We start from the raw sequence: 12,262 nt of genomic DNA, 5'->3' as shown, positions 1-12,262 counted from the left end.
TTCAAGAAGGCAGCTCATCACTACCTTCTCAACGGCAACTAGGAACGGGCAATAAATACCAGCTAGCCACGAGTGCCCACATCCTATGAGTGAATAAATATAAAAAGAATGTGTGTGAACTGAATCCAAATCATTACTCTGTTGATTCTGTAATTAATTACAACAGTTTATGTAAGAAATATTTTTCAGCTAACACAGTAGCATTGGGCAGGTCTCTCATTCATCAAGATAATTGCGGCTCAGATTTTATTAAGTTAAAAATCACACAACACCAGGTTATAGTCCAACATCTGTTACAATCGAGCCCTCCACTATCACCTGATGAAGGAGTGTCTCTCCGAAAGCTAGTGTGCTTCCAATTAAACCTGTTGGACTATAACCTGGTGTCGTGTGGTTTTTAACTTTGTACACCCCAGCCCAACACTGGCACCTCCAAATCAGATTTTATTAGCAATTCTCATGGCTTCCATGGAACAGGATCAAGAAACTTAGTAATGTGAATATTGCAAAAGCACTTTGCCATTAAAGCAGCAAATTATGTGTCAATGCATCTTAAACAGTGATCTCAAATTACCTTCAAATCCCAACACTTTACTGGCAGTTTGAAGTTTCCATTTGATTCCAAAGAGGGAAAAGTCGAAAACCAGCATTCACGTCAAACATTCCAAGCACACGATGTTCTTTGTCATGTTTGAATTAGTATCTATTCAGCACACTTGTGCAATTATGGAAATTGCAACTTCCTCCTTTGCCCAGAAGGAATTGTATGTGATATCTTTGGAAAGACCGTTGATTAAGAAGTGTAAACAACATTTTTCTCTGACAGAAAGAACTTAAAACAACATTCACAAGCATGTCAAATTCCATCAGTGCATCACACAATTTCCCATTGTGTTAAGAAACTCTAATACATCATGAGGACAGATCAGTCTTCCACAGAGTCAGAAACGTACAGGAATTAAGGGAACGTCAGAGAAATACTCAGAACAAGCTATGCTCACTTAAAAGCAAATACCGCAGATCTTGGAAATTAGAAATGCAAAACTTGGAATACTCAGCAGCACTGACTATCAAGGGAGGAGCAAAGTGAACATTTCAGATCAATGACTTTTCATTGGAACTGGGAAAGGTTAGACATGAGCCAAATATGAACATATGAATTAGGAGCAGGAGTAGGCCACTCAGCCCTTTGTTCCTGTTCTGCTATTAAAGAAGAACTTGACTGATCTGATTACTCCATGTTCTTGTCTACTTCCAATAACCTTTCATTTTAAGTTGACCTTCCAATGGCCATTATGGTTCAATCGCACATGGACTGCAGTGGTTCAAGAAGGCAGCTCAAGGGCAACCAGGGATGGGCAATAAGTTCTGGCCCAGCCAGTGATGCCCATGTCCCATGGGTGAATATTAAAAAAGACATGGAAAGGGGAAGAGACAGAAAGAAGAAATGGGAAGGTCAGGGATAGTGTGGAAAGCAGAAGAATCATAAATGGGATGATGGTTCGAGGCAGTTTAGTTCACTATACTCTAGGAAAATGTGAAGACATTGGAGGGGGTGCAAAGGAGATTCTGTTGCCTGAGACAGAGCAGTTTAGCTGAGAAGAGAGGCTGGATAAAATTCGTTGAATCAAAGGATCCATACAGTGTGGAAGCAGGCCACTCAGTCCATGAAGCTGACACCAACCCTCTGAAGAGCATCCCACCCAGACCCAACCCTCGATCCTATCCCTCTAATCCTGCATTTCCAATCGCTAACACACATAGCCTGCACACACCTGGATACTATGGACAGCTTAGCACGGCCAGTTGACCTAACCTGCACACTTTTGGACTGTAGGAGGAAACAGGAGCACCTGGAAGAAACCCACGCAGAATTCTACACAGCCGCCCAACAGTGGAATTCTTAACAGTAACTGCTGACTGTGGACAAAATGGTAGTGGCTATAATTTGAAATTGTTTAATTTAATCTTAAGGCTATAAGGCTGAAAAGCACCTAAGTAAAAAATGAACATACATCCTTACATTTCCAATACAGTACATTGGAACAATATGGAAGACCAATGAATGGAAGCCTACAACGCGTGATATTTGTTCAGAATATGCAAAGAGAATGAGTCAATGCTGAAATTTGGGAATTTGTGTAACTCTCATTTGAGAAAGAGATTGCACATGTGCACTGCCTTCCATGGTCTCATGATACTCCACAGCAGTCCACAGCATTATTCATGAAATGCAACTACTGATGTTGTGCTGCTAAGTTGCAGTTAGCAATGAGACAAATTAACAGCTAATTTAATTTTGTTGTTAGTTGTGATTCAAACTTTGGCCAGGTGACAGGGAGAAATCATTTGGTCCCTTGCATCCAGAAGGTAACTAGTTCACCAATTGCCTTCCATCCAAAATAAGTCAGCAGGGGGCGATGTTAACTGCACAATGTTCAGCACCATTTGTGACCCCTCAGGTACTGAAGAGATCCGTAGCCACATGCAAAAAGGTCAGGATGACACCCTGGTTGGGGCTGAAATGGAGGAAGTCACTCTGGCATCTCACAAGAGCTAGACGATCTCCAACAATCTCTAACCATTGGCCCTTGACATTCAATGGCATCACAATTGCTAAATACCCCACTATTGAATTCCTGGGAGTTACCATTGACCAGAAAGTGAACTGGACCAGTCACATAAGCATTATGGCTACAATAGCAGGTCAGAGATTGGGAATCCTGTAGTGAATTTTGGTTAGGGAACAGCTGGAGTACTATGTGCAGTTTAGTTCACTATACTCTAGGAGGATGTGAAGACATTGGAGGGGGTGCAACGGAGATTCTGTTGCCTGAGGTGAAACAGTTTAGCTGTGAAGAGAGGCTGGATAGGCTCGGGGTTTTTTTTGAGCAGAGAAGGAGAAAGGGTGACTGGATTGGGATGTTTATGAGGTGCATTGACATGGTGGATGAAAAGCCGCTGATGCCCCTAGTTGACGGGGCAACTACACAGGAGCATCATTTTAAGTTGAAGGGCATGATCTTATCGGAAAGATGTTGTGAAACTTGAAAGAGTTCAGAAAAGATTTACAAGGATGTTGCCAGGGTTGGAGGATCTGAACTACAGGGAGAGGCTGAACAGGCTGGAGCTGTTTTCCCTGGAGCGACAGAGGCTGAGGGGTGACCTTATAGAGGTTTACAAAATTATGAGGGGCATGGATAGGGTAAATAGACAAAGTTTCTTCCCTGGTGGCGGGGAGTCCAGAACTAGAGGGCATAGGTTTAGGGTGAGAGGGGAAAGATATAAAAGAGACCTACAGGGCAACTTTTTCACACAGAGGGTGGCACATGTATGGAATGAGCTGCCAGAGGAGTGATGAAGGTTGGTACAATTGCAACATTTAAGAGGCATTTGGATGGGTATATGAATAGGAAGGGTTTGGAGGGATATGGGCCGGGTGCTGGCAGGTGCAACTAGATTGGGTTGGGCTATCTGGTCGGCATGGACAGGTTGGACCAAAGGGTCTGTTTCCATGCTGTACATCTCTATGACTCTATGTTTTGAAGGGATTTGAAGGTAATATTGTCATCTAGAGTGTAATGGGTATTTGGAATTCACTGCTTAGGAGGGTCAATGATGTAGGAAACCTTAAAAAGATACATGGATGAGCACTTGAATTATCACAATGTTCAAGACTGTAGGCCAAATGCTGGAAAGTGGGTCCATTATAGATCGATCAATGTAGACATGACGGGCTGAGGGGACTCTGCTATATGACTCTATTTCTCTAATATGTGGGCAGGAGATTTTTGACAGACCCAGAAGCAAGATGAGGAATTAACTTTATGCAGCAAATTGTTATGAGAAAAATATATCACTTTTTATGTCGTCTGTCCATCCCATCACATTTATAGTCCTAGAGTTATAGATTCCAAGATGGTGTCAGTGGGGAGGATGGGTTCAGGCTGTTGAGCTCATCCACTCCTTCTTCCATTTACTGTTTTTTCCCCTTTAACCTTTCCTTTTACCTATTACTTTTTCTTCGATAGGCTCGGCAGATGAAGATATTGGTGGCGCTGGTCCCAGCTCTGGATTCACAGCGGCAGCAGCAAGGCGGTCATGATAACAGCAGAGGGTGCTGTTGGACCTGTCCCAGGATGCATGGTGGCTGCAAGGCTTCGGTTAGCCCCAGGCCCATGGCAAGTCGGAGAAGCCCATGCAGTGCCGGCGCAGGTAATGGTTGTTGTCAGCTGTAACAAGAAGGAAATGCAAAGAGGAACTCTTTTGTGTTACCTTTTGGCTTTACATTCTGTGCCTTGCTTTACTTTCTGTGTTTCAAGATGGTGCCAGACAGTGGCAACACTGAACATCACTTTTCACTGTATTTGTAATGCACATGTAATTCTAATCTAATCTAGAGTCATACAACACCGAAACAGACCCCAACCAGTCCATGCTGAACATAATCCCAAATTAAGCTCACCTGCCTGCTCCTGGCCCATATCCCTCCAAAACTTTCCTACTCATGTACCTATCCAAATGTCTTTTAAACATTGTAATCGCACCCATATCCACATTTCCTCAGGAAGTACATACCACCTTCTGTGTAAACTATTTTCCCCTCATGTCTTTTTTTAAAATTTCTCTCCTCTCACCTTAAAAATGTGCCTCTTAGTGTTGAAATCTCATATTAGGGCAAATACAACTACCATTAACCCTGTCTATACCCCTCAAAATTAGGTTAGTAATCCATAGGTCCGGGTGAATGCTTTGGGACCACCCTAGCAGATGGTGGAATTTGCATTTAGTTAATAAAACTGGAATTGAAAGTTAGTCTCAATAATGGTGGTAGTGAAACATGTATCGATTGTCATAAAAAACCCACCCAGGTCACTCATGTCCTTTTGGGAAGGAAATCTGCCATCCTTACCCAATCTGGTCAGCATATGACTCCAGAACCTCAGCAATGTGGCTGACACTTAACTGCCCTCTGAAGTGGCTTTAAAAAGCCCCATAGGCTAAGGACAATGAGGGATGGGCAACAAATGCTGATCTTGTCAACAATGCCCACATCTGAGGAAAGATTAAAGAGATACAAAATGCTGACTTCCATGTGTTTTACCGTCAAAGAAGTACTTTGGAAGCTGTTGCTGTAATGTAGGAAATGCACCGTCCAATATTTTGGCAATTCATTTGCACAGAAACGTGATACTGATCAAGTAATCTGTTTTTGGGTGTTGATAAAGCACTCACTGGGAAAAATTTGATTGACACCACACCCACAAACATTCACTGTCTCCAGCACTGACACTCAGTAGCAGCAGTATGTCGCACTGACAGGATGCCAATTCATCAAGTCTCCAAACCCAACACCACTAAAACCCGAGAAAGGCGTGGCTGCAGCTTCAGGCAAATACTGTCAGCTGCAAGTTCCCCTCTGAGCCACACACCATCCCGATTTGGAAATATATCCCCGTTTCTTCACTGTCGCTGGGTCAAAATCATGGAAACCACTCCTCACTGGTGGGTCTATCTACAGCACAATGTTCAGCACCATTTGTGACCCCTCAGGTACTGAAGAGATCTGTAGCCACATGCAACAAGGCCAGGATGATACCCAGGTTGGGGCTGAAATGACGCAAGTCACTCGCATGCTTCACAAGATTAGTTTCCCTACAGTGTGTAAACAGGCCCTTCAGCCCTCCAGGTCCACTCTGACGCTCCAAAGAGTAAGTCACCCCAACCCATTCCCCTTTATTTACCTCTCACAAATGCACCGAACACAATTTACCATGGCCAATTCACCTGACCTGCACATCTTTTGGAATGTGGGAGGAAACCGGAGCACACCCATGCAAGCACAGAGAGAATGTGCAAACTCCACGCAGACGTTTCCCAAGACTGGACTCGAACCCGGGTCCTTGGTGCTGTGAGGCAGCTGTGCTAATCACTGAGCCACCGACAATTTCCAACAAGAGCGAATCTAACCATCAGCCTGTGGCATTCAATGGCATTACTATTGCTGAATACCTCTCTATTGAATTCCAGGGGGTTACTGAAGGCAGCTTCCCACCACTTTCTTGTGGGCAATGAGAGATGGGCAATAAATGCTGGTCCAGCTGGCGTTGCCCACAATCTCCAAATGAATGAAAGCAAAGCCTCTACTGTCTGTGCCCAGCACAGCACCATGACATCTCTTTCTACTGATTGGACAGGGCAGGCTTTGGTTTACCAATCATCCAAAATACAGAACCTCTTACGATGCTTAATGGATTAAACACTGGCACCTCCACATAATGGATTATCAGCAAGTGGGATTTGAACTCCTCTTGTAACTCTGAGGCTGGAGTGTGTTGACCTTCTGAATATGATATCAACTGACATGGCAGACTGATAGCACTCACACAGACTGTTTAGTATAACTCAATCTCTATTAAGGTTAACAAAAAAATTACTGAACTGACATGAACTATCCTTTTCTGAACTTGCTATAATGCTGATTACATTCAGTAAATACTTGAACTCTCTTATTCAACAATTGCTAAATTGCCACTTATTTGCTTCAACAAAACGCTAGGATCAAGCAACAAAAGCTGAAATTACAGGTGAAGCTCATCCGGTCTTCCAGCATTTGTGGGAAGAAAGCAGAGTTAACATTTTGAGTCACCGACTCTTCATCAAAATTCAAGGATTGAGCTCAAATACTACCTGTTGCAAGGTGAGACACGTTGGTCAGTCTCCCTCCCAATGGGCTTTCTTTACTGAGTATAGCCTCAGGGCTTCCTTCCACAATGGTTGCTTCTGTAAGGTGTTCACTTTCTTCTCTGAGTGTCTGACTCAGAATGATCCTTTGTCTGAGTGCTGTTCCTAGGTTCTCACTGTCTTGTCTGAGTTCCTGCAGGTTATCATTGGTAATGTTTCCAATGTTCCTTCTTTTATCCAAGTACCAAGTACTGGAACGCATGCACAACTGGCCTCTGCTCTATTGTCTCATTGAGACTTAAGCTTATCATCTATTTGATCAGGGGAGGTGGACTCAGCTGCTCCAAGGTAAATCGTGCTGCTGTAGGACTCTCCTTCCCTGGAGAGTGGACTGTTAATTCAGAGACCCAGGTAATGTTCTGGGAACCTGTGCTTGAATCCCGCCATGGCAGATGGGGGGATTTGAATTCAATAAACGTTTGGAATTAAGAGTCTAGTGATGACCATGAATTGATTGTTGGAATACTGTGTCACCAGCAAACAGTTCATCCCCTCAGAAAACACAGTTTAAAACAAACAACTTCAATGCTGGTCCTAACACTGAGAGACTGACCATCTTTTCCTGAGGCCTCAATTACCATTCAACAACTGCCACCTGCACAAATATTGAGTCTCTTCCAGACTTGCTGGAACCAATTCCCAGGAACTGAATTTGTTTTTAGCCAACTTCTGTTATCTGTTTAAACACAATGCTCTTCCTGGAGTTGCTGTGATTAACCTCCAGGCCTGGCCTCACAGTTGCTCTTTCCCTTTCTACAAACTGTTTCCTAACGTTCATAAGATCACCTCTGGCTTACAATTCCCAATACACGGCTCCAAACAAAAATTGATAAAAGAATAAAAGTAAAAGTTATGAAAAAGTGTTGAAGGTTCCAACAGGGAATTAACTTATCAGAAAGGAGTCCCAGAGCAGCACCAGGGAAGGAGAGTCGTAGAGCAGCACGATTACCTTGGAGCAGCTGAGTGCTGGTATAGAGTGGACTGTAGGCTTGGAGTGGAATGGGCCATCAGACCACATGCTGAGCTTTGCAATGTAATAACTATTTGAAATTCTTTTCTGGACTGTAATGTCAATCCTTTAACAACATTTTAACTACCTTATTTCTAACTTACATTTTAGACTCTGTAATTATTGCCTAGAAGAAAGTGAGGACTGCAGATGCTGGAAGTTATAGTCAAAGAGTGTGGCACTCGAAAAGAACAGTAGGTCAGGTGGCATCTGAGGAGCAGGAGAATTGACATTTAGGACAAAAGCCCCAACTCTTGATGAAGGGCTTATGCCCGAAACGTCAACTCTGCTGCTCCTCGGATACTGCCTGACCTGCTGTGCTTTTCCAGCCCCACACTTTTTGACTGTAAGTAGTGCTACTTCTTTTCCTTTTATTTCTTTTTTGCATCCAAGATTTTACCTTCCATTAAAGGCAGCCAATGTAAAAACTTTTCACCGTACTCCTGTGCTTCTGTACTGGGATACCTGAGACAATAAAGGATATCCTAAATTCTAAATATTCTAAATTCTAAATAGGACACTGCTTGGGTACGTGCTCCACAAAAGCCTTCTGCCACTTTACTTGCTGTTACTTCATCAATCTATCCATCTAGTTCTTATTTTCTCATTTGTTATCAATCTTCGCCTTTAGTGCATCTATGCTATTCATCTCAACTGCTACTTGTCCTTGTCTTATTGTATTACATAGTCTTAATAAAGTAGTAAGCAGTTTCTCCTCAATAAATAGTGGCATTAACTGAAAAGATTTCGCAAAGAGCTGACAAAGGCAGATGGGCAGAGTAGCCTCCTTTGGTCTGACAAAATTCCATACAAAGTAAGCAGCATTTCCATATATTCTTCAAATTGCAAATGTACAAAGGACAATGAAAATGAAGTATTTCATACCCAGCCCAAGTTATGTCTTTAGATTTTTTTTCAATTGATTGAGTATTTTTGAGGAAGTAACCAAAAAGATTGATGAGGGCAGAGTGGTAGATGTTGTTTTCTTGGATTTTAGTGAGGCCTTTGACAAGGCTCCACATGGTAGGTTAATTTGTCAAGTTAGATCACATCGGATTCAGGGTGAGGCTGCCAGTTGGATACAAACTTGGATTAATAGTAGGAGACTAGAGGGTGGTGATGGATACAACAACAAAAACAGAAGTTGCTGGAGAAGGTCTGGCAGAGTCTGTGAAGAAAAATCGGTTAACGTTTCAGGTCCAGTGACCCTTCCTTGTATTTCAGACTGGAGGCCTGTGACCAGCGTTGGTCCCCTTTTGTTTGCCATTTATTAAAAGTTATTTGCATGAGAATATACAAGGCATGGTTAGTAATTTGCACAAGATACCAAAATTGGTGGTATAGTGGGCAATGAAAAAGGTTGTCTAAGTTTACAAAGTAACCTTGATCAATTGGGTCAACGGGCTGAGGGTTGGAAGATGGAATTTAATTTGGATAAATGGAAGATATTGCATTTTGGTCAAACAAACAAGGACAGGACTTACATAATTAATGGTAGGGCCCTGGATAGTGTTGTAGGACAGAGAGATCTAAGGGTTCAGGTACATAATTGTTTGAAATTTGCATCACAGGTAGACAGGATGATTATGAAGGCGTTTAGCACGCTTGCCTTATTGCTCAGATCTTTGAGTATAAGAGTTAAGACATCATGTTGTGGTTGGTGAGACCTCTTCTGACATACTGTATGTAGTTCTGGTGGCCCTTGTATAGGAAGGATATTATTAAACTGTAGAGGGTTCAGAAAAGATTTGCCAGGCTGTTGCTAGGTATGGAGGGTTTGAGATATTAAAATAGGCTGGGACTTTTTTCACTGGAGCACTGGAGATTTAGGAATGATCTTACAGGGGTTTATAAAATCATGAGGTGTTAGATAAAATGAATAGCAAAGGTCTTTTCACTAGTGTGGAGGATTCAAAATGAGGGAACATATTTTTAAGGTGAGAGGAGAAAGATTTAAAAAGGACATGAGGGGCAATCGTTTTACACAGAGGGTGATTCGTGTGTGGAATGAACTGCCAGAGGAAATGTTGGATGCAGATACAGTTGCAATGTTTAAAAGACATTTGGATAAGTACATGAATAGGAAAGTTTTGGAGGTATATGGACAAAATGCAGGAAGGTGGGACTAGTTTAGTTTGGGAACATGGTAGGTGTGGACGAGTTGAACAAAGGGTCTGTTTCCATGCTTCATGACTCTACAATTTGAAAATCTCCAGAGACTCTTGGTCCAGGATTGCTATCTAAGATGGGAATATTTTGTGATGTTCCTTACTTCTGTCATTCTTGGACTTCACATTTTATAGCAGGTATGTAAGCCAAAGTGTACATACCGGAGGCCAGTGCATAATAAATCAGATTCTTACGCACCCTTGCATTCTGATGGAATAAGCCACGTAATTAGGGAAGCACATAGCTGTGTTCATAGCAGCTTTCTATTACTTTAACAATGGAGTGAAAAAACAAATGAAAGATAGTTCCCAGATTAATGATTATTGATAATGGCTCCTTTGTCCACAAAAGAAAACTTAACTTACAGCTTTATAAGATAGCAAAATAATTAATTTATTTAGTTAAAAATCACACAGCACCAGGTTATAATCCAACAGGTTTATTTGGAAGCACTAGCTTTCAGAGCGCTGCTCCTACATCAGGTGGTTACAACCATGTGATGAAGGAGCAGCGCTCCGAAAGCTAGTGCTTCCAAATAAACATGTTGGACTATAACCTGATGTGTGATTTGTAACTTTGTACAACCAAGTCCAACACCGGTGTTTCCAAATCATAATCTTTTATTGTCCTCTTCATTCTTTTTTTGGATGTGGATGTTGATGCCAAGGTCAGTGCTTTTTGCCCATACCAAATTGCTCTTGAGCTAGGTGACATACTCAATCATTGCAGAGGGTAGATAAGAGTCAACCACAGGGCTGTTGGTCTGCAGTCACGTGTAGGTTAGACCAAGTAAGGACAGCTGATTTCTTTTCCCAAAAGGATATCAGTGAGCCAGATGAGTTTGATGACATTCAGCGATCATTAGGACAGTCACTGTGACTGGGATTCATAATCAATTGATTTTGAAACTCCACCTGCTGACGTGATAGCATTGGAGCCTAAGCATTAGTCATTGCCTTTGGATGTCCAGTGACATTATTACGACACAATCATTTCCTACACTCGATAGAGTAAACACACAGATATGTGATCACATTGTGAGACTATTATATAAGGCAATTTGGCCAGAAAGGGTAAACTTGGAAGCTTTAGAACAGCTCCATATATTGATATATAAGTGATTGCCTCTTGAAGCAGCTAGTTAGATCTGTTCGGTTCTAAGACAGTTCGACGTGACATAAACCTAGCTATTATCTCTTAGGAGATAAAAATGTCTGTTATCCTACACTATTGTAGGTAATCAGTCATCAGCTAGTGCAACCTGTTCTGTTATTATTTTGAAATAAACTGGTTCTTGTTTCTCAAGTACATTCCTCTCCTGCCAAAGACTTGTCAGTAATTAAACCTCCATTACTTTAAGTAATTAAGAACACCTGGACTCATGTTACACAAAGAGTTGGGAGCAGCAAATCTACACGTAGAAGATTGTAGTAGAATCAGGTACCAGCTGGGGCAACTCTTCCAACATGGAGAATGAACTGGAGACCATAAATGTAAATACTAATGAGTAACTCCAAAACCTTCTCTTCAGACATTCGTATACAGGGATACCGAGTTCTCTAACATCAGAAGTGGAAGTCAACAGTGGAGGATAGGAGGGAAAATAAAATAAAAGGATGTATTGATGGGGATCAGTAGTGAATGTGGAGTATGCTGGTGTAAAGAATAAACAACAACATTAACCAATTGAGCTGTAAATAAACTTGAAAATGTGTTGCTGGAAAAGCGCAGCAGGTCAGGCAGCATCCAAGGAACAGGAAATTCGACGTTTCGGGCATAAGCCCTTCATCAGGATTCCTAATGAAGGGCTTATACCTGAAATGTCGAATTTCCTGTTCCTTGGATGCTGCCTGACCTGCTGCGCTTTTCCAGCAACACATTTTCAGCTCTGATCTCCAGCATCTGCAGTCCTCACTTTCTCCTGTAAATAAACTTGTTGAGATTGTCACAATGAATTTTCCAGAATGGAATACATTACATCATAATTATAAGATTATATTTAACTCATCAACTATCTTTAATACCTTTGCAATCAGATCAGGAAGAAAGCTTTATATCTTGACAGCTTCTTATTGTGGTACAGCCCAATAATTGGTACAGTCCATTAATTACTGCTGAAGTTACTCAGGATAAGAATTTCCTGGGATGGGTGAGGCCCAATCAAGCTTCTCACCCACAGAAACAGAAAGGAGAGGTCACCCTTTTGGGAGTTTTCTATAGGCCTCTGAATAGTTCCAGAGATATAGAGGAAAGGATAGCAAAGATGATTCTCGATAGGAGCAAGAGTGATAGGGTAGCTGTTATGGGGGTTTTAATATTGACTGAGAAGACTATAGTTCA

This window comes from Hemiscyllium ocellatum, chromosome 36, assembly GCF_020745735.1.
Source record: "Hemiscyllium ocellatum isolate sHemOce1 chromosome 36, sHemOce1.pat.X.cur, whole genome shotgun sequence".
Taxonomy (NCBI): domain Eukaryota; kingdom Metazoa; phylum Chordata; class Chondrichthyes; order Orectolobiformes; family Hemiscylliidae; genus Hemiscyllium; species Hemiscyllium ocellatum.
Note: the sequence above shows the minus strand (reverse complement) of the source record.